This window comes from Bos javanicus, chromosome 15, assembly GCF_032452875.1.
Source record: "Bos javanicus breed banteng chromosome 15, ARS-OSU_banteng_1.0, whole genome shotgun sequence".
Taxonomy (NCBI): Eukaryota; Metazoa; Chordata; class Mammalia; order Artiodactyla; family Bovidae; genus Bos; species Bos javanicus.
Window position 1 is genome coordinate 77238369 of NC_083882.1, and position 21806 is coordinate 77260174.

General features: G+C 40.1%; 1 protein-coding gene and 1 pseudogene across 2 annotated transcripts in view; one reads left to right on the forward strand and one right to left on the reverse strand.

The window, feature by feature from the left end:
- CSTPP1 (centriolar satellite-associated tubulin polyglutamylase complex regulator 1) overlaps positions 1-21806 on the forward strand; it is a 210733-nt gene that overhangs the window by 115315 nt on the left and 73612 nt on the right. The window lies entirely within an intron of this gene.
- On the reverse strand, positions 8751-8820 carry LOC133227232 (U6 spliceosomal RNA; annotated as a pseudogene).

Below are 21806 nucleotides of genomic sequence, written 5' to 3' on the forward strand. Positions count from 1 at the left end.
TTTGAGGCAGTTCTAGTGAGGTAGATGAAACTAGAGCCTGTTATACAGAGTGAAGTTAAGTCAGAAAGAGAAAAACAATATCATATATGAACACATATATGTGGAATCTAGAAAAATGGTACTGATGAGCCTATTTGCAGGGCACCAATAGAGATGCAGACATAGAGAACAGCAGGGGAAGGAGAGGGCGGGATGAACTGAGAGGAGCATTGAAGCGTATGTATTACCATGTATGTAAAACAGATTGTTGTTGTTCACCCACCAGGTTGGTCCAACTCTTTGTGAGCCCATGGACTGCAGCACGCCAGGGTTCCTGGTCCTCCTTCACTAATTCCTGGAGTTTGCTCAAACTCGTGTCCATTGAGTCGATGATGCCATCCAACCATCTCGTCCTCTTTCAGCCCCTTCTTCTCTTGCCTCAACCTTTCCCAGCAGCAGGGTCTTTTCCAATGAGTTGGCTCTTCGCATTTGGTGGCCAAATTATTGGAGCTTTAGTTTCAGCATCAGTCCTTCCAATGACTATTCAAGGTTGATTTCCTTTAGGATTGACTGGTTTGATCTCCTTGCAGTCCAAGGGACTCTCAGGAGTCTTCTCCAGCACCACAATTCGAAAGTTTCAATTCTTCCATCAGATCAGATCAGTGGCTCAGTCGTGTCTGACTCTTTGCAACCCCGTGAATCCCAGCACGCCAGGCCTCCCTGTCCATCACCAACTCCCAGAGTTCACTCAGACTCACGTCCATCGAGTCACTGATGCCATCCAGCCATCTCATCCTCTCTCGTCCCCTTCTCTTGCCCCCAATCCCTCCCAGCATCAGTATCTTTCCCAATGAGTCAACTCTTCGCATGAGGTGGCCAAAGGACTGGAGTTTCAGCTTTAGCATCGTTCCTTCCAAAGAAATCCCAGGGCTAATCTCCTTCAGAATGGACTGGTTGGATCTCCTTGCAGTCCAAGGGACTCTCAAGAGTCTTCTCCAACACCACAGTTCAAAAGCATCAATTCTTTGGGGCTCAGCCTTCTTCACAGTCCAACTCTCACATCCATACATGACCACTGGAAAAACCATAGCCTTGACTAGATGAACCTTTGTTGGCAAAGTAATGTCTCTGCTTTTGAATATGCTATCTAGGTTGGTCATAACTTTCCTTCCAAGGAGTAAGCATCTTTTAATTTCATGGCTGCAGTCACCATCTGCAGTGATTTTGGAGCCCCCGAAAAATAAAGTCTGACACTGTTTCCACTGTTTCCCCATCTATTTCCCATGAAGTGATGGGACCAGATGCCATGATCTTCGTTTTCTGAATGTTGAGCTTTAAGCCAATTTTTTCACTCTCCACTTTCACCTTCATCAAGAGCCTTTTTAGTTCCTCTTCACTTTCTGCCATAAGGGTGGTGTCATCTGCATATCTGAGGTTATTGATATTTCTCCCAGCAATCTTGATTCCAGCTTGTGCTTCTTCCAGCCCAGCGTTTCTCATGATGTACTCTGCATATAAGTTAAATAAGCAGGGTGACAATATACAGCCTTGACATACTCCTTTTCCTATTTGGAACCAGTCTGTTATTCCATGTCCAGTTCTAACTGTTGCTTCCTGACCTGCATACAAATTTCTCAAGAGCCAGTGGTAATTTGCTGCATCTTGCAGGAAGCTTAGCCCAGTGCTCTGTGACAACCTAGAGGGGTGGGATGGGGTAGGAGAGAGGTTCAACAGGGTGGTGACATTTGTATACCTATGGCTGATTCATGTTGATATATGGCAGAAAGCTACACAAGATTGTATCCTCCACTTAGTGCTTGCTTCCGCAGCACATATACTAAACAATTATCCTCCAATTACAAATAAAATTTTTAAAAAGGAAAAAAGATAATAGCCCTCTAACAAAACTGTATCTTTAGAAGAAGAGGTGATACATTTCCATTGTTCAGTTATAAACAGGAATCTTGTGTCACTAAATTTAAGAGGATTTAGGAAAATTTACTTTCTTGTTAAAAAAAAATACTATTAGGCAGGAGAAAGAAATAAAAGACATAAAAATTTTAAAGAAGGAAAAATTACATTATTTGCAGGCAATACAGCTGCTTACTTGGAAAGCCAAAGACAACCAAACTGAAATCTATTATAAACATTATGAAGGGGACTTCCCTGGTGATCCAGTGGTTTAGAATCTGCCTTCCAACACAGGGGACACAGGTTCAATCCTTGGTCAGGGAACTAAGATCCCACATGTCCTGGGACAACTAAACCCAAGCACCACAACTCTGAGCCCACATACTGCAATGAAGATCCTGTGTGCCCCAGCTAAGAGCTGATGCAGCCAAATAAACGAACAAACCAAAAAAATTTATGAAGATTCAGCAAGGTGGCTGGACAAAATATACTAAAACCAACCATTTATTTTAAAAATAATAGCCTTTATATAGTCAAACAAGAAGAGAAGTCCCTTCCTCTAGCAAAAGAAGATAAAATACCTAGGAATAAACCAACAAGAATATGCAAGAACTGTATGAAAGAAGCCTTAAAACCTCACTGAAGAACTCAAAAAGAAAACTTGGGCATATGGAAAGGCATACTCTGTTCTTAGAAAGACTTAACCATCATAAAGCTATCAGTTCTCCCTAATTTAATTTATAATTACCATGATCTCAGAAGAATACCAAGAGGATTTAATTTTGTTTGCTTATGTTTTGTGAGACATGCTGATTGTAAAGTTTATACAGGAAAACTAAATAGGCTAGAATAACCAGGACTATCTTAAGAAAGAAAAAAAATAATAGAGTAGTAGCTCCTTCCAGATATTAGAAGCTATTCTAAGGCTATAATAATTCTACTAATAATAACTAAGGCAAAACACTGTGTGCCAGGTACTGTTTTAAGCATTTTTGAGATAATTCATTTAATCCTCACAACAGCCCAAGGAGATTAACTTGCTCAAGCTCACAGAGTTAATGAGTGGCAGAGGTTGAACTTAAACTCGGGGTACTGTGGCTCCAGTGTACATGCTCTTCATAACCATGCCATACAAACATTCATCACTAGAACATGAATAGGTAAGTGAAAAATCAGTGAACCAGATTTTGAAGTCTAGAAATTGACCCAAATATGAAATGGAGTTAACCTGTGTTGGAGAAGGGAGGACATTTAAAATCAATGAGCATAATTGTTCGCCATCTTTTAAAAAGTGAAGTTGGATTCCTTCCTCACACCTTACATGAAAATAAATTTACAGATGGATCAAAAATGTCAGTGTGAAAAAATGAAACCACGGGGCTTCCCTGGTGGCTCAGTGGTAAAGAATCCGCCTGCCAATGCATGAGACATGGGTTCGATCCCTGATATGGGAAGACCCCACGTGCCTCAGAGCAATTAGGCCCATGCGCCACAATTATTAAGCCTGTGCTCTACAGCCTGGGAGCTGTAGTACCGAGCTCACGTGCTGCAACTGCTGAGACCCACGTGCCTAGAGCCTGTGCTCTGCAACAGGGGAAGCCCCCCAGTGAGAAGCCAGCACACCATAAGGAGAGAGGAGCCCCTGCTCTCCACAACTAGAGAGGGCCCTAGCAGCAATGAAGACCCAGCACAGCCCAAAATAAGTAAATTTAAATATTTTTTAAGTTAAAAGGAATATAACTCTTTTTTTAAAATATTGAATCTATAAACATGCTCAAAGAAACCACAGGAAAATACTTTTATAGTTTAATAGAAGGAAAAGCCTTTCTTAATATGACTGACAAAAAAACCATCAAAGCCATAAAAGATTGGTATATTTCATTAAATTAAAAAGGTAGAAAATCTGCTTGACCAAAAAATTCTGTAAATAAGATAAAAGATTAACAACAAACAAGGAGAAGTATTTGTAACATATCATAAGTGAAGGGCTAATTTCCTTACATACAGAGTTCCTAAAAATCAATAATAAAAGTTCTAAAAATTCAGTAGAATATTAAATGAAGAAAACAAAATTCACAGCAAAGAATGGTAAAAGTGATTCTTTAAAAAATATTTAATAATAGCTTGATTGAAATATAACTCACATGCCATACAATTATCTTATTTAAAGCATGCAAGTCAATGGTTTTTAGTATATTCACAGAGTTGTGCAACAATTACCGCAATCAGTTTTAGAGCATTTTCATCACCCCCTCACCCTCAGAAGAAACCATAATCAGAAGGAACTCTAATTACTAATTACCCCTGCTTCCACCAGTCACGGACCTACTTCCAGCCCGAGGCAGCCACTAGTCTACTTTCTGTCTCTGGATTTGCCTGCTCTGGCATTTCATATAGAAGGACCCATATGCATGTGAACTTCTGTGTCTGGTTTCTTTCACTCAGAATAGAATTTTCAAGGTTCATCCATGTTGTTTCATGTATCATATCCATACTTTAGTTCTTTTTTATGGCCAAATAGTATTTCATTGTATGGGTATACAGTTGATATTTATCTACTCACCCATTGACAGACATTTGGGTTGTTTCTATGGTTTTGGCCATTATGAATAATATGCTGTGAATATTTGTGTGGAAGTTTTTGTGTGAACATAGCTTTCACTGGGCTTCCCAGGTGGCGCTAGTGGCAAAGAACCCTCCTGCCAGTGCAGGAGACATAAGAAAGGTGGGTTCAGTCCCTGGGTCAGGAAAATCCCCTGCAGGAGGGCATGGCAACCCACTCCAGTATTCTTGCCTGGAGAATCGCATGCACAGAAGAGTCTGGCGGGCTACAGTCCACAGGGTCACAGAGTTGGACGCAACTGAAGCAGCTGAGCACGCAAACACACGCGATTTCTCTTCTCTTAGATGTATAGCTGGCAGCGGGATGCTGGATCATATGATAACTCTACGTTTCACTTTTTAAGGAACCATTTGCCTGCCTGTGCGTTTGTGCTAAGTCACCGCAATCCTGTCCAACTGCTTGCAGCTCTATGGACTGTAGCCCGCTAGGCTCCTCTGTGCATGGGATTCTCCAGGCAAGAATACTGGAGTGGGTTGCCAAGTAGATTGCCATGCCCTCCTCCAGGGGATTTTCCCAACCCAGGGATCAAACCCATGTCTCCTGTGGCTCCCGCATTGCAGGTGGATTCTTTACTGCTTAGCCACCTGGCAAGACTGCCTGCCTACTAAAATGGCTACACCATTTTACATTCCCACCAATGTATGAGAGTTGCCATTTCTCCACATTCTTGCCAGCACTTGTCTTTTTCTTTTTTTTTTTAATATAGTTGATGTACTGTATTATGTTAGTTTCTGGTATACTACATACTGATTTGACGTTTGCATCCATTATGAAGTAATCATCATGGTAAGTCTGGTATCCATTTGGCCCCATACAAAGTTATTATGATATTACTGACCATATTCCTTAGGCTGTATGTTACATCCTTGTGGCTTATTTATTTTTTAACTGGAAGTTTGTACGTCTTAATCCACTTCACCTCTTTTGTCCCCCCACCCATTTGTTCTCTGTGTCTATGGGACTTTTCATTTTGTTTTGTTTGTTAGATTCCAAGTATAAGTGAGATCACATAGTATTTTTTCTTTCTCTGTCTAATTTATTTCATTTAGTGTAAAACTCTCTAGATTCATCAGTGTTCTTTCAGATGGCAAGATTTCTTTTTTATGGCTGAGTAATATTCCATTTGGAGAAGGCAATGGCACCCCACTCCAGTACTCTTGCCTGGAAAATCCCATGGATGGAGGAGCCTGGTGGGCTGCAGTCCATGGGGTCGCTGAGGGTCGGACATGACTTGAGCAACTTCACTTTCACTTTTCACTTTCATGCATTGGAGAAGGAAATGGCAACCCACTCCAGTGTTCTTGCCTGGAGAATCCCAGGGACGGGGGAGCCTGGTGGGCTGCTGTCTCTGGGGTCGCACAGAGTCGGACTCGACTGAAGTGACTTAGCAGCAGGAATATTCCATTACATGTATGTGTGCCACATCTTTATCCATTCATCTGTCAGTGGACACAGGTTGCCTCCATATCTTGTCTGTTGTAAATAATGCTGCAGTGAACACATATATTGCTGTGCAGATATGTTTTTGAAATAGCATTTTTGTTTTCTTTGGGTAAATATCTAGAAGAAATTCATGGATCATATGTTAGTACTGTTTTTAATTTCTTAAGGACCCTCCATACTGTTTCTCATAGTGGTTGCACCAATATGCCATTGCCCCAGTAGTGCGCAAGCGGTCCCTTTTCCCCACATCTGTGTTGTCTTTTTTGATGATAGCCATCCTGACAGGTGTGAGGTGATACCTCATGTGGTTTTTATTTACATTTCTCTGATGATTAGTGATGTTGCACATTTTCATCTGTCGGCCATCTATGTCTTCTTTGGAAAAATGTCTGAGTCTTCTGCCCCTTTTAAATTGGATTATTTGGCGTTTTGCTATTGAGTTGTTTGAGTTCCCCGTACATATTGACTATTAACCCCTTATCAGATACACGACTTACAGATATTTTCTCCCATTATTAGGTTGCCCTTTCTTTCTTCTTCTTCTTTTTTTTTGATCATGCTTTGTGGCATGCAGTATCTGAATTCCACTATCAGGCATCAAACTTGGGCCCCTGCAGTGGAAGCATGGAGTTCTAGTCACCAGGCCAACAGGGAATGCTGCTTTTTCACTGTATTAGTTGTTTCTTTTGCTGTGCAGAAGCTTTCCAGTTTGACATCGCTCTTGCTTATTTTTTCAGTTTGACATCGCTCCTGTTTATTTTTGCTTTTGTTGCATAAGCTTTTGGTATCATATACCCAGAAAAATTGGTGCCAAGATCAATATCAAGGATGTTTTCCCTTATGCTTTCTTCTAGGAGAAGAAGAAAGTTTCAGGTCTTACATTAGCCTCCTTTAAACCATTGTGAGTTATTTTTTGTGTGTGGTGTAAAATAGAGGTCCGATTTAATTATTTTGCATTTGAGTGTCCAATTTTCCCAGCACCATTTATTGAGAGACTATTCTTTCTTAGCTATCTTGCCAAATGTTAGTTGACTGAACACGTGGGCTTATTTCTGGGTTCTCGAGTTTGTGCCGTTGCTCTACATGTCTGTTCTGATGCCAGTACCGTACAGTCTTGATTACTTTAGCTTCGTAGTATTGTTTAAAGTCAAGACGTGTCATGCCTCCTGCTTTATTCTTCCTTCTCAGAATTGCTTTAGTTCTTCAGGGTCTTTTGTGGTTTCATATGAATTTTAAGATTTTTTTTCTATTTTTTCTGTGAAAAATGCCATGGGAATTTTGATAAGGATTACATTGAATCTATATATGGCTTCAGGTAGTATGAGCATTTTAACATTATTGATTCTTGCAGTTGGTGAACATAGATATCTTTGCATTTGTTTGTGTCTTCAATTTCTTTGATCAAACTCTTGCAGCTTTCAGTGTACATATCCTTCACTTCCTTGAATGAATTTATTCCTAAGTATTTTATTGTTTTGGATGCTATTGTGAATGGGATTATTTTCTTAATTTCTTTTTCAGGTAGTTTGTTGTTAGTGTATTAAAATGCAACTGATTTTTGTATGTTGGTTTTGTGTCCTATAACTTTACTGGATTTGATTTATTAATTCTAACAGTTTAGGGATTAGATTGGAGTTTTTAAGATTTTCTATATATAAGATCATATCATCTACAAACAGAGATAGTTTTACTTCCTTCTTTCTGATATGGATGCTTTTTATTTCATTTTCTTGCCCAATTGCTCTGGTTAAAAATTGCAGTACTGTGTTGAACAGGATGGTGAGAATAGGCACCCTTGTCTTGTTCCTGATCTTTAGAGGGAGAGCGTTCAACCTTTCACCACTGAATACGGAATAAGCAGTGGATGTGTCCTGTACAGTCTTTATTTGGTTGAGGTACTTTCCTTCTATATCCAATTTGTTCAGTTTTCAATCATGAAAGGAAGATGAATTTTGTGGATATATGTTTTTATTTCTCTTGCATAAATCAGATCAGATCAGATCAGTCGTTCAGTCGTGTCCAACTCTTTGCAACCCCATGAATCCCAGCACGCCAGGCCTCCCTGTCCATCACCAACTCCTGGAGTTCACTCAGACTCACGTCCATCGAGTCAGTGATGCCATCCAGCCATCTCATCCTTTGTCGTCCCCTTCTCCTCCTGCCCCCAGTCCCTCCCAGCATCAGAGTCTTTTCCAATGAGTCAACTCTTCGTATGAGGTGGCCAAAGGACTGGAGTTTCAGCTTTAGCATCATTCCTTCCAAAGAACACCCAGGGCTGATCTCCTTCAGAATGGACTGGTTGGATTTCCTTGCAGTCCAAGGGACTCTCAAGAGTCTTCTCCAACACCACAGTTCAAAAGCATCAATTCTTCGGCACTCAGCCTTCTTCACAGTCCAACTCTCACATCCATACGTGACCACAGGAAAAACCATAGCCTTGACTAGACGAACCTTTGTTGGCAAAGTAATATCTCTGCTTTTGAATATGCTATCTAGGTTGGTCATAACTTTCCTTCCAAGGAGTAAGCGTCTTTTATTCTCTTGCATAAATATCTAAGGGTAAAATCACTAACAAACTGTTTTCCACATTGGTTGTACTGTTTTATACTCCTATCAGCAATGTCTGAAAATTTCAGTTGTTACACATCCTTGCTAATATTTGGTGTTGTCAATCTTTTTTCCCCCAACTTTGAGATATAATTGGCATGTAACATTCTGCAGGTCTAACGTGTACTATGCAATGATTCGATATATGTATATATTGTGAAATGATTACCACAGTACAGTCATTTTTTAAAATATGGAACGTTTCACAAGCTTGTATGTCATCCTTGCACAGGGCCCATGCTAATCTCTCTGTGTGTGCTCTTTCGCTCAGTCATGTCCAATTCTTTGTGACCCCAGGGATGTAGCCAGCCAGGCTCCTCTGTCCATGGAATTTTCCAGGCAAGAATACTGGAATGGGTTGCCATTTCCTACTCTAGGGAATCTTCCTGACTCAAGAATCAAACCCATGTCTCTTGTGTCTCCTGCATTGGCAGGTGGGAAGCTCCAGTTGGCTCAGTGTTGTAAAGAATCTCTGTATTGTGCCAGTTTTAATATATGTTCTTCTGAAGCAAGCAGTCATTTTTTTTAACTTCTTATTTTATATTGGAGTATAGTCGATTAGCAATGCTGTGATAGTTTCAGGTGGACAGCAAAGGACTCAGCCCTATACATACATGTAGCCATTCTTCCCCAAACTCCCCTCGCATTCAGGCAAGCATAGTCTTTAATTTCAGCCTTTCTAATGGGTCTGAAGTAGCCTTTCTAGTATCTTATTGTGGTTTTGATTTGCGTTTTCCTGATGACTAATGATGTTGAACACTTTTTTATTGTTTATTGGCCATTTCCTCTGTGAAATGCCTCTTCACATCTTTTGCCTGTTTTTTATTGGGTTATTTATTATAATCATTAAAACAGTTCTTTATATATTCTGGTTCGCAGTCAGATGTATGTATTATAAATCTCTCTCACTCTTTGGCTTATTTATTTCCTTAATGAAGTCTTTTATAGAGCAGAAGTTTGAAGTCTATTTTCTGAATTTTTTCTTTTATGGTTAGGTCTTTTGGGTCCACTCTAAAAAAATCTTTGCCTTAAATACGTTTACAACACTATTACTCTACATTTTCTTCTAAAAGCTTGAGAAATTTACTTTTACATTTAGATATATAATCCATCTTGAATTAATTTTTGCGTGTGGTTTGAAGTTGAGATCAGGATTTTTTGTTTTGTTTTTTTTCCATATGGATAGCTAGCTGTTTATTTCAGCACCACTCTTTGAAAGACTGTACCTTTCCCACTTAATTTTTTTGGTTTGTTTGTAAAAGAAATCCGTTTATACAAGTGTGGGTGTATTTCTGGATTCTCTATTTTGTTTCATTGATCTACTTGTTGAACTTTAGTCTTGATTACAACAGAAAGGTACCGTCTTTAATGTCTCTCAGCAATACTTTATAGTGTTTAATATACAGATCTTATACATTATATTAAATCAATTTATATATTTCAAGTTTTGTGCTACTATTTAAGTAGCATTATTTTTAAAATCTATTTTCCTTACAACTGTTCATTGCAAGAACTTAGAAATATAATTGCTTTTTGTATATTTCTCATATCTTGAGACTTTGCTAAATTCACTTATTAGTTCCATAGCTTTTTTGTAGATTCCTTAGAATCTTCTACATGCAAAATCATGTCATATGCCAATTAGGGGCACTTTTATTTCTTCCTTTCAGGTCTCTGTAGGTTATTTTTCTCTTTCTTTCTTTATTGCCAGAGTAGGACCTCATTATAATGTTGAGCAGAAGTGGTGAGAGCAGATATCTTTGCTTTGTTCCCAATCATGGCAGAAGAGTTATCAGTGTTTCAGATTAAATATGAGGCTTTTTGTCGATGTCCTTTATTATGCTGAGGAAGTTTACTTTTATTCTTAGTTTGCTGAGAATTTTTTAAATTTAATTTAATTGTTTTAATTGAAGGATAATTGCTTTACAGAATTTTGTTGTTTTCTGCCAAATATTAACATGAATCATCCATAGGTATACATATACTGAGAATTTTTATTGTGAATTGGTATTCAATTTTTTATTGTTTTTCTGCATCTATTGAGATAATATATGATTTCCCCTTTATGCTATTAATGTGAATAAATCTACCTTAGCCATGATTTATTATTATATATACATATATATATATAATTGGATTCCTTTTACTAACATTTTGTTAATGATTTTCAGCTCTCTGCATAATGTATTTTAGTCTGTAGTTTTCTTTTCTTGTAATATCTGTCTGGTGTGAGTCTCAGGATTATGCTGGTCTCATAAAATGAGTTTGAAAGTATTTCCTCTGTTTTTAATATATCTTTTTTTGGGGGTGGTGGGGGATGGTTCCAATCCAATTTTATTACAAAAACAGGCAGGAGCCCAAGTTTGCTGACCCCTGGAATCTATCAAAATATCTTACTGCTTCTCCTACTAGCTATTAGACATGCTCAAGCCTCTTCCCATCTCGTTGCAGCTTCTCCTTTGTCTTTGGACATGGGATGTCTTTTTTTGATGGGTTCCAGGGTCCTCCTGTTGATGGTTGTTCAACTGCTATGCAATTTCAGTGCTCTCACAGGAGGAGATGAGCGCTCATCCTTCTACTCTGCCATCTTGAACAAATCTCAGTAATATATCTTTTTTAAATGTCTCTTTTTCTAGGAAGACTTTTCTGAACTTTTAAATAAGATTTAATATGCTTCTTATAAGCTCTTTTCCTAACATTTTTCATACATATAAATGTTTACTTAAATTCTGTCTTCCTCATTAGACTTAAGCTTCATTAGAACATTTTTATGTCTTTCTTATCCCTGGGCTAGCATCTAGCAAAGTGCCTTGTTCAGAGTTCAGTTGGCCCTTGAACAACATGGGTTTGAACTGTGCGAATTCTTTTCAATAAATATATTGGAAATTTTTTTATAGATTTGCAACAATTTGGAAAAGCTCACAGATAAACTGTGTAGCCTAGAAATATCTTAAAAAAATTAAGTTAGATATGTCATAAATGCCAAATAAATGTAGATGATAGTCTATTTTATCATTTGCTACCATGCATATGTGCTAAATCATTTCAGTCGTGTCCAACTCTGTGCAACCCTGTGGACTATATAGCCTGCCAAGCTTCCCTGTCCATAGGATTCTCCAGGCAAGAATACTGGAGTAGGTTGCCATGCCCTCCTCCAGGGGACCCTCCTGACCCGCAGATCAAACCTGTGTCTCATGTCTCCTGCACTGGCTGACAGGTTCTTTACCACTAATGCCACCTGGGAAGCCCAGTTGAATATCACCATGACAAGTGAAAGTGAAAGTCGCTCAGTCGTGACCAGCTGTTTTCAACCCCATGGACTATACAGTCCATGGAATTCTCCAGGCCAGAATACTGGAGTGTGTAGCCTTTCCCTTCTCCAGGGGATCTTCCCAACCCAGGGATCGAACCCAGGTCTCGTGCATTACAGGTGGATTCTTTACCATCTGAGCCACAAGGGAAACCCATAAAAATAGTCAAATAAAAAGTTTATAAAAACTTATGCACATATCTACATAGCATCATTTGTGGTCTAGAGAAATATAAACAAACACAAAGATGCAATATTAAATCATAACTGTATAAAATTAACTCTAGTACTCACTGTATTACTGTAATAATTTGTAGAGACCCCCTGTTGCTATTGCAGTGAGCTCAAGCATCGTGAGTATCCACTTAGAACGCCATGTGACACTAACTATTTCCACCTGGGCAGTTCATAGCTCCAGTACTGCTTATCGCGTTAAAAGTGATCCCCTGCAGATCTCATGTATTTTTCATCACATTTAGTGCAATATTGTAAACCTTGAAAGACACCATTGGACCCATATGAAGAGCCACTTGTGATGCTGGAAGTGCTGCTAAGAAGCAGAGAAAAGTCATGACATGACAAGAAAAAGCTGAATTGCTTGAGATGTACCATAGATTGCAGTCTGCAGCTGTGATTGCCCACCATTTCAAGATAAATGAATCCAGTGTAAGGACCATTCTTTAAAAAAAAAAAAAAAACCACTTCTTCTGTGTGAGCCATTGCTGCAGTTAGGTCAGCAGGCGCAGAAACCTTGCACTTTTTGAGAAATATTGAATATTTCTCTTTTTATCTCTTTGAAAATTCAGCTTTCATGTGGGTGTAGAATTACTGTAAGAAAGGCATGGTGATAGACTCTAATATGATTTGAGAAAAAGTGAAGTCATTATATGACAACTTAAGGCAAAATGAAATTGAACGATCTAAAGCTGGAGAATTTAATGCCAGCAAAAGGTGGTTTGATAATTTTAGAAAGTTTTGGCTTAAAAAAATGTCAAGATAACAGGAGAAGCAGCTTCTGCCAACCAAGAGGCAGCAGAAAAGTTCCCAGAAGCAATTAAGAAAGTCATTGAGGAGAAAAGATATCTGTCTAGACAGGTTTTTAATGCAGACGAAAGTGCCCTATTCTGGAAAAAAAAGAATGCCATAAAGAACATTTATTAGTAAAGAAGAGAAGTGAGCACCAGAATTTAAGGCAGAAGGAAATAGGCTAACTCTACTGTTTTTTGCAATTTCAGTCAAGTGTATCATCAGGACTACCCTCATCTAGGCTTCGGACCTTGAAGGAAAGAGATAAACACCAGCTCCCAGTCTTTTTAAGTTGTACAGGAAGAAGACCTGGACAACAGGAGTCCTTTTTCTAGATGGGTTTCATCGACATTTTGTCCCTAAATCAGGAAGTACCTTGCCACTAAGGGACTGCCTCTTAAAGTTCTTTTGATTTCAGACAATGCCTCGACCACCCAGAACCTCATGAATTCAATAATAAAGGCTTCAGAGCGGTCTACTAGCCCCCAAACACACTCTCTAATTCAGGGGATAATAAGGACCTTTAAGGCTCATTACACACAGTACTCTAGGGACAGGATTGTCAACACTATGAAAGAGAACCCCAATAGAGAAAACATCATGAAAGTCTATAAGGATTATACCACTGAAGATGCCATTGTTGCTATAGAAAAAGCCATGAAAGCCATCAAGCCCAAAACAATAAATTCCTGCTGGGGAAAACTGTGTCCAGATGTTGTACATGACTTCACAGGATTTACAACAGAGCCAGTCAAGGAAATCATGAAAGAGATTGTGGGATGAAAAAGAAAAAGTAGGCGGAGGGGTGAAAATTTTAAGATATGGAGAAATTCAAGAACTAATAGACACCAAATGAGAGGAATTAACAGAAGATGGCTTGATGGAGATGAGTACTTCCTAACTGGTGCCAGGCAATGAAGAAGACGAACACGTAGTGCCAGAAAACGTATTGATATGAGACAGTCTGGCAGAAGGTTCCAGTTATTCGTGATTGCTTCTGACTGCTGCGACGTGGACCCCGCTATGATACAGCCGCTGAAACTAAAGCAAACAGTAAAAGGAGGATGAGTACTATGTAGAAATATTTTCAGAGAAATGAAAAAGCAAAAAGGTCAGGCAAATTTCTGATATATTTCCGTAAAGTTACGCCCAGTGTGCCTGCCTCTCCTGCCTCCCCTTCTACCTCTGCCACCCCTGAGACGACAAGATCAACCCCTCCTCCTCCTCAGCCTGCTCAGTGTGAAGGCCTTTATGATGGGCCACTTCCACTTAATAATGGTGAGCAGCCACCTCATGCGAAGAGCTGACTCACTGGAAAAGACTCTGATGCTGGGAGGGACTGGGGGCAGGAGGAGAAGGGGACGACAGAGGATGAGATGGCTGGATGGCATCACTGACTCGATGGACGTGAGTCTGGGTGAACTCCGGGAGTTGGTGATGGACAGGGAGGCCTGGCGTGCTGCGATTCATGAGCGACGGAACTGAACGGAACTGAATCATGTTATACAGTTAAACTTAAGTGTTGTGTATGTGGAGGCGGGGTATGTGTGTGTGAAAATCTAATAGCTGAATAGCAAGAACTGTGTGAGATTTTGTGCTGTTACCATTATCATCACCTAAATATGCATCACATAGAACAGTGTGTGCAACAACGAAGGAGACTATAAGCAGGTGAGAAGATAGCCTTCAGAACAGGAGAAAATAATAGCAAATGAAGCAACTGACAAGGAATTAATCTCAAAAATATACAAGCAACTCCTGCAGCTCAATTCCAGAAAAATAAGCAACCCGATCAAGAAAGGGGCCAAAGAACTAAACAGACATTTCTCCAAAGAAGACATACAGATGGCTAACAAACACCCGAAAAGATGCTCAACATCACTCATTATCAGAGAAATGCAAGTCAAAACCACAATGAGGTACCATCTCACGCCAGTCAGAATGGCTGCTGTCAAAAAGTCTACAAGCAATAAATGCTGGAGAGGGTGCAGAGAAAAAAGAACCCTCTTACACCGTTGGTGGGAATGCAAACTAGTACAGCCACTATGGAGAACAGTGTGGAGATTCCTTAAAGTACTGGAAATAGAACTGCCATACAACCCAGCAATCCCACTGCTGGGCGTACACACCAAGGAAACCAGAATTGAAAGAGACATGCGTACCCCAATGTTCATCACAGCACTGTTTATAATAGCCAGGACATGGAAGCAACCTAGATGTCCATCAGCAGATGAATGGATAAGAAAGCTGTGGTACATATACACAATGGAATATTACTCAGCTATTTAAAAAGAATGCATTTGAATCAGTTCTAATGAGGTGGATGAAACTGGAGCCTATTTTACAGAGCGAAGTAAGTCAGAAAGAAAAACACCAATACAGTATATTAACGCATATATATGGAATTTAGAAAGATGGTAACGATGACCCTGTATGCGAGACAGTGAAAGAGACACAGATGTAAAGAACAGACTTTTGGACTCTGTGGGAGAAGGTGAGGGTGGGATGATTTGAGCGAATAACATTGAAACATGTGTATTATCATATGTGAAATAGATTGCCAGTCCAGGTTTGATGCATGAGACAGGGTGCTCAGGGCTGGTGCACTGGGATGACCCTGAGGGATGGGATGGGGAGGGAGGTGGGAGGGGGGTTCAGGATGGGGAACACATGTACGCTCATGGCTGATTCATATGAATGTGTGGCAAAAACCACCACAATATTGTAAAGTAATTAGCCTCCACTTAAAATAAATGAAAAAAAGAAAAAAAAAGATCTCTAAGTTCTGCAAAGTTCTTACTCTTTACAGGAAAGTATTGAACTTTTTTCCAATTAAAAATTAGAAAATACATTTTTCCTTTTTGTTAGAGATTCCCTTGAATCATATAATAAAATAAAGATAAAAAGAATGTAAAAAAAAAAACAAAACTGTGTGCAAGACTGGTATTGAGGCCGATAGCCTGTCCTTACACAGGCCTAGAGTGATATTTAATACAAAATTAACAATCTGTTAGTCTTCTTCCTAGTTTACTAAAACTTTGCTTTCAGAGAATTACATTACCATACAGCCTGCTTCTCTTTCTTATAATTGGAGAAACTTTGTTTTATCCTGTCATCACAAGTAAGTGGGTTTTTTTAATGTAGCAATATTTCCAGTACTGAATGAATATGACTGTAATATTGTATGCCATAAAATTTTTATAATGATTCATTCATTTGTACATAGGTTAGGCTGTTGGAAGGACTGATGCTGAAGCTGAAACTCCAGTACTTTGGCCACCTCATGCGGAGAGTTGACTCATTGGAAAAGACCCAGATGCTGGGAGGGATTGGGGGCAGGAGGAGAAGGGGATGACAGAGGATGAGATGGCTGGATGGCATCACCGACTCGATGGACATGAGTTTGGGTGAACTCCAGGAGTTGGTGACGGACAGGGAGGCCTGGCATGCTGCGATTCATGGGGTCGCAAAGAGTCGGACACGACTGAGCGACTGAACTGAACTGAACCATAAAGCAATTGTATTGCTGCTTCTTCGTTATCAATACATGAACCATTCTACCTGTAAATAAATATGGATTTCTTTTTCACATCTTGTTGTTAAGCCCCTAAGTCGTGTCTGACTCTTTGTGACCCATGGACTGAGCACGCCAGGCTCCCCTGTCCTTCACTATCTCCCAGAGTTTCCTCAGACTCATGTCCATTGAGTTGATGGTGCCATCCAACCATCTCATCCTCTGTTTCCCCTTTCTGTTCTTGCTCTTAATCTTTCCCAGCATCAGGGTCTTTTCCAATGAGTCAGCTCTTCAAATCAGGTGGCCAAAGTATTGGAGCTTCAGCTTCAGCATCAGTCCTTCCAATGAATATTCAGACCTGATTTCCTTTAGGATGGACTGGTTGGATCTCCTTGCAGTCCAAGGGACTCTCAAGAGTCTTCTCTAGCACCACAATTTGAAAGCATCAGTTCTTCAGTGTTCAGCCTTCTTAATGGTCCAACTCTCATAAATGTTAGTAATACATATAACATTACAGTGTTTTGTATCATACAAGACAATATGTAGGTACTGACAGATGATTCACTTGTAGACAGACTATTTAAACTTTGTGGTATAAATACATACAGTGCTATAAATGTGTTTTCTCTCCCTTATGATTTTCCTAATAATGTCTTCTTTTCTCTAGCTTACTTTATTGTTAAGAATACAATATATAATAATATAATATACAAAATATGTGTTAATTGACTATTTATGTCACCAGTAGGGCTTCAGATCAATAGGAGGATATTAGTAGTTAAGTTTGGGGAGAGTAAAAAGTTCCGCAAATTTTCACCTGCGTGGGAGGCTGGTGCCCCTAACACCTGTGCTGTTCAAAGGTCAACTATATATCCATATATATGTACACACACATATACAAGTGAATATTTGTACTTACATTGTATTAAAGGGAAGATAAGAGACTAGGAAGACTTGAGAATTGTGACAAAATACTGAAGACAATGTAAAAAGTCTTCCTTTTAAAAAAATTACATCAGAGCAGAAAAACCACAGTGAGGACTAGGTGGATGGTATCATATTAATGAGTGAAAGCGAGAAAAGAGAGCATTCACCTCTTATTTTGATTTAGTCTCCTCATCAAAGAGAATGCTTTTTGGATTGGAAAAGATTAAAAGAAACACTGGTTCCAGGAAATGAAATCAAATATAGCTGAGATGTAAGAAGTCACCTAACTGCTTTAAATGAGCTCAAGTTTCGGGCCTGATTTACTTTCTGAGGCGCGGAGGCCCAGTGGATAAGCAGGCTGAACTGCTGGGAGTCTCTGGGAAAGCGGACCGCGCACAGGATGTGAGGAGAGGGCGGCCGGGCAGAGGCAGGGTGGCCGAGCTGCTGGGAGAAGTTCCAGAAGACCCGACTCAGCAGGCCGGTTCAACAGACTGAGGGCGGGTGACCTTGCCATCAGTCCTGGGATATTCTTTCAGTTCAGTTCAGTTCAGTCACTCAGTCGTGTCCGACTCTTTGCGACCCCATGAATCACAGCACACCAGGCCTCCCTGTGTATCACCAAGTCCCAGAGTTCACCCAGACTCACGTCCATCGAGTCAGTGATGCCATCCAGCCATGTCATCCTCTGTCGTCCCCTTCTCCTCCTGCCCCCAATCCCTCCCAGCATCAGAATCTTTTCCAATGAGTCAACTCTTCGCATGAGGTGGCCAAAGTACTGGAGTTTCCGCTTTAGCATCATTCCTTCCAAAGAAATCCCAGGGCTGATCTTCAGAATGGACTGGTTGGATCTCCTTGCAGTCCAAGGGACTCTCAAGAGTCTTGTCCAACACCACAGTTCAAAAGCATCAATTCTTCGGCGCTCAGCCTTCTTCACAGTCCAACTCTCACATCCATACATGACCACAGGAAACTATTTGTTAAAGAGTAAGTTGTCGGTGTTTAGAAAAGGACGTTGTACTCACTGTAAGCCTATCAGAGTTTATTGCAAGAGAAAGGGCTGGGAGGGGATGAGGGAAGGAAGGAGGGGAGGAGAGAAGAGGGGAGAAGGAAGAGAGCCCAGGCTTGGTGGGTAAAGAAGGCCCCAGCTCTTACTTCTGAGTAAAACAACATTAGGCTAATTATTTATCTTTATAAGCCAAATTGCCTTATCGGTAAAACAGAAATAATAAGAGAACCTACTTCATAGCATAGTTCTTAGGTATAAACCAAATAATGTGTGTAAAATATTCATCAAAATCATTGGTAATTGTGAAGGGAGTGACAAAGACAAATGATGGTGATGACCATAATACTGAAGGAGGAAAAAGTGAAATAGTCAATGCAAACTTAGTCCATTTTTGAAGGGATTACTAGACTGTTAAATTGAGAAGAATCTATACTTAGCTATATTTATTTATTAGCTATATTTATTACAAAATTATTATAAAATGTAGCTATATTTATCCTGTTGGTTTGGGGTTCCCAGGTGGCACTAGTGGTAAAGAATCCACCTGCAACTTCAGGAGATGCCAAAGACACGAGTTTGATTCCTGGGTTGGGAAGATCCCCTGGAGAAGGAAATGGCAACCCATTCCAGTATTCTAGCCACGAAAATTCCACGGGCAGTGAAGTCTGGTGGGCTGCAGTCCATGGCGTCTCAAAGAGTCGGACACGACTCAACACCCACTCTCTCACTCACATCGTGTTGGTTTAGTTTAACTGGACTTCAACAAGACCTTGACAACATCTCCATGGTATCCTTGTGAAGAAGCAGAAAGGATGTAGGGCTGGATGGTATCTAACAGGTTGAACAGTCATATCCAAATGTGCTAATTAATGGGTTTGTGTCATGCTGAAGCGAAGACTCCAGAAGTATAATTCTGGATTATGTCATTTTTTTCTAATCCATTATTTGCATGAAAGCGTGGATAGCAGGCTGATCAAAGGTGGGAGACATAGCTGATAAGCTACCTGAAAGAAATAGCACCTGAAAAGCCATCGTACAATATACTACAGAGAACGTGGGGGTGGGTCTACCACTACTAGCTTATGACCTTGAGTAAATTACTTAACCACCTGAGCCTTTGTTTCCTATTTGCATGAGGATAATACCACCTATTCCGTGGTGGTTGTGAGAATAAAAAAGATATGTGTACTAGTTAAATATATTTTAGTTATCTATCACTGTATAATAAATTACCACCAAAGTTTGGAGGCTTAAAGCAATAAATACTTAAGTCACACCGTTTCAGAGGGTTAAGAATCTAGGAGCAGCTTACTTGGATGGTTCTGGCTCAAGGTCCCACATAAAGTTAAAATCAAGATTTTGGGGCTTCTGTGGCGTGGTTATGAATCCACCTTCCAATGCCGGGGACGTGAGTTCGATCTCTGGTCAGGGAACTAAGATCCCACATGCCACAGAGCGACTAAGCCCATGCGCCACAACTAGAGAGCCTGCAGGGTGTGACTAGAGACGCTCGCTCACCCACAGCGGAAATCCCGGTGAGGCAGCTAGGACGCAGTGCAGCCAAATAAACAGATTTTAAAAAAAGAAGACAAAATCAAGATTTGGGTCAGGGCTGCAGTCATCTGAAGGCTTGACTGGGACCAGAAGATCTGGTTCTAAACTCACTCATATCACTGTTAGCAGGAGGACTCAGTTCTTCATCCCGAGTTCCTCATGATATGGTAGTGGCTTCCCCAGAAACAGTGATCTCAGAGAGAGCAAGAAGCATCAGGACCTCTGATGACCAAGTCTCTGAAGTCACATCACGGCACTTTCATTTTACTCTGTTCTTTAGAAGTGAATCACTAAGTTTCACCCATACTCAAGGGGCAGAGAGGGGAGTATCATAGAATCTTGTGGACATATCTTAAAACCACCACATTATAAAAAGTACTCTGTTAGTGCTTCGCACAAGGTTCAGTTCATTTCAGTTGCTCAGTCCGATTCTTTGTGACCCCGTGGACTGCAGCACGCCAGGCCTCCCTGTCCAACACCAATTCCCAGAGTTTATTCAAACTCATGTCCATTGAGTCGGTGATGCAATCCAACCATCTCATCCTCTGTTGTCCCCTTCTCTTCCCGCCTTCGATCTTTCCCAGCATCAGGGTCTTTTCCAGTGAGTCGGTTCTTCACATCAGGTGGCCAAAGTACTGGAGTTTCAGCTTCAACATCAGTCCTTCCAATGAACACCCAGGACTGATCTCCTTTAGGATGGACTGGTTGGATCTCCTTGCAGTCCAAGGGACTCTCAAGAGTCTTCTCCAGCACCACAGTTCAAAAGCGTCAATTCTTCGGTGCTCAGCTTTCTTTATATCCGATTCTCACATCCATACATGAGCACTGGAAAAACCGTAGCCCTGACTAGACCTTTGTTGCTAGGTGCTCCATACATGGCAGTTGTTTTTATGCTGTTACTACTATACCCCTAACACATAAGGTCTTTTCTATAAAGCCACTATGAGCAGGACAAGAAAACCTCATGGTTCTTTAGATTCCTGGAAAATACAGAGAAGGAAGTACCATATATCACAAGATTCATTATATCTGTTTTGTAAACTAAAATGAATGAACTCTTTTTGTACTATTGCATTAAGAGCAGACTGATAAAATTAAATTTCAGTCACACTTAATAGTCATACCTAAAGTGTATAGTCAGCCGGCAAATACCAGTGACATGGATAGTTTGAATTGATGGTTAATCCAAAAATTAATTTTGTTTGGTTAAGACAAAATATAAACACCTATATTTATATTTAACACATATTACAATTCTTCCAACTTTAACTGTGTAGTATACCAACTTGTCTGAGTGTCCTACTCTCCTTTCCAGCTAGAAAACTGGCCACCGCTAAGACCGAGAGGACCCAGTCTCAACAAATATAAGAAGACTTGCTAGTTCACCCACCTTCCCTGAGGGCAAGGAGTAATTTAGGGAGAATTAAATCAACAAGCAAAAGAAGTATATCAATCAACAAAGGGCTCAATTAAGCCAGAGAGTTGATGTTGATAGTAAAAACTCAGAAACAAGAATCGGTATAGCTACGTCGCTGGATAACCTAGTGTTCCTCTGCTTGTGTACACATATGGATACCTGGTGTCCATCAGTGGCCTCAAGGATTGTCTAATGCTGGTTGTAAACAAAAGCATAAGAACTCATGAACTCCAGGTGGACAGAGTAGTTTACTGGGCCACTTTGGTAAGATAAGATCATTAAATTGAAGATATTGTCACACCCAAAACTGGTTTATTCACAAGTGTTTTGATTTGCATTAATCATTAGACAGTTCCTCAGGCTAATGTCTGGAATTATGGAACTCTCCTTAGCAACTCACCAACAAAGCAATCAGACTTCTAACATGTTCACAACACAGTCACGGATTTGAAAGTCAGTAAAAATGGCCCCCAAGGAGCCAGTGTTTAC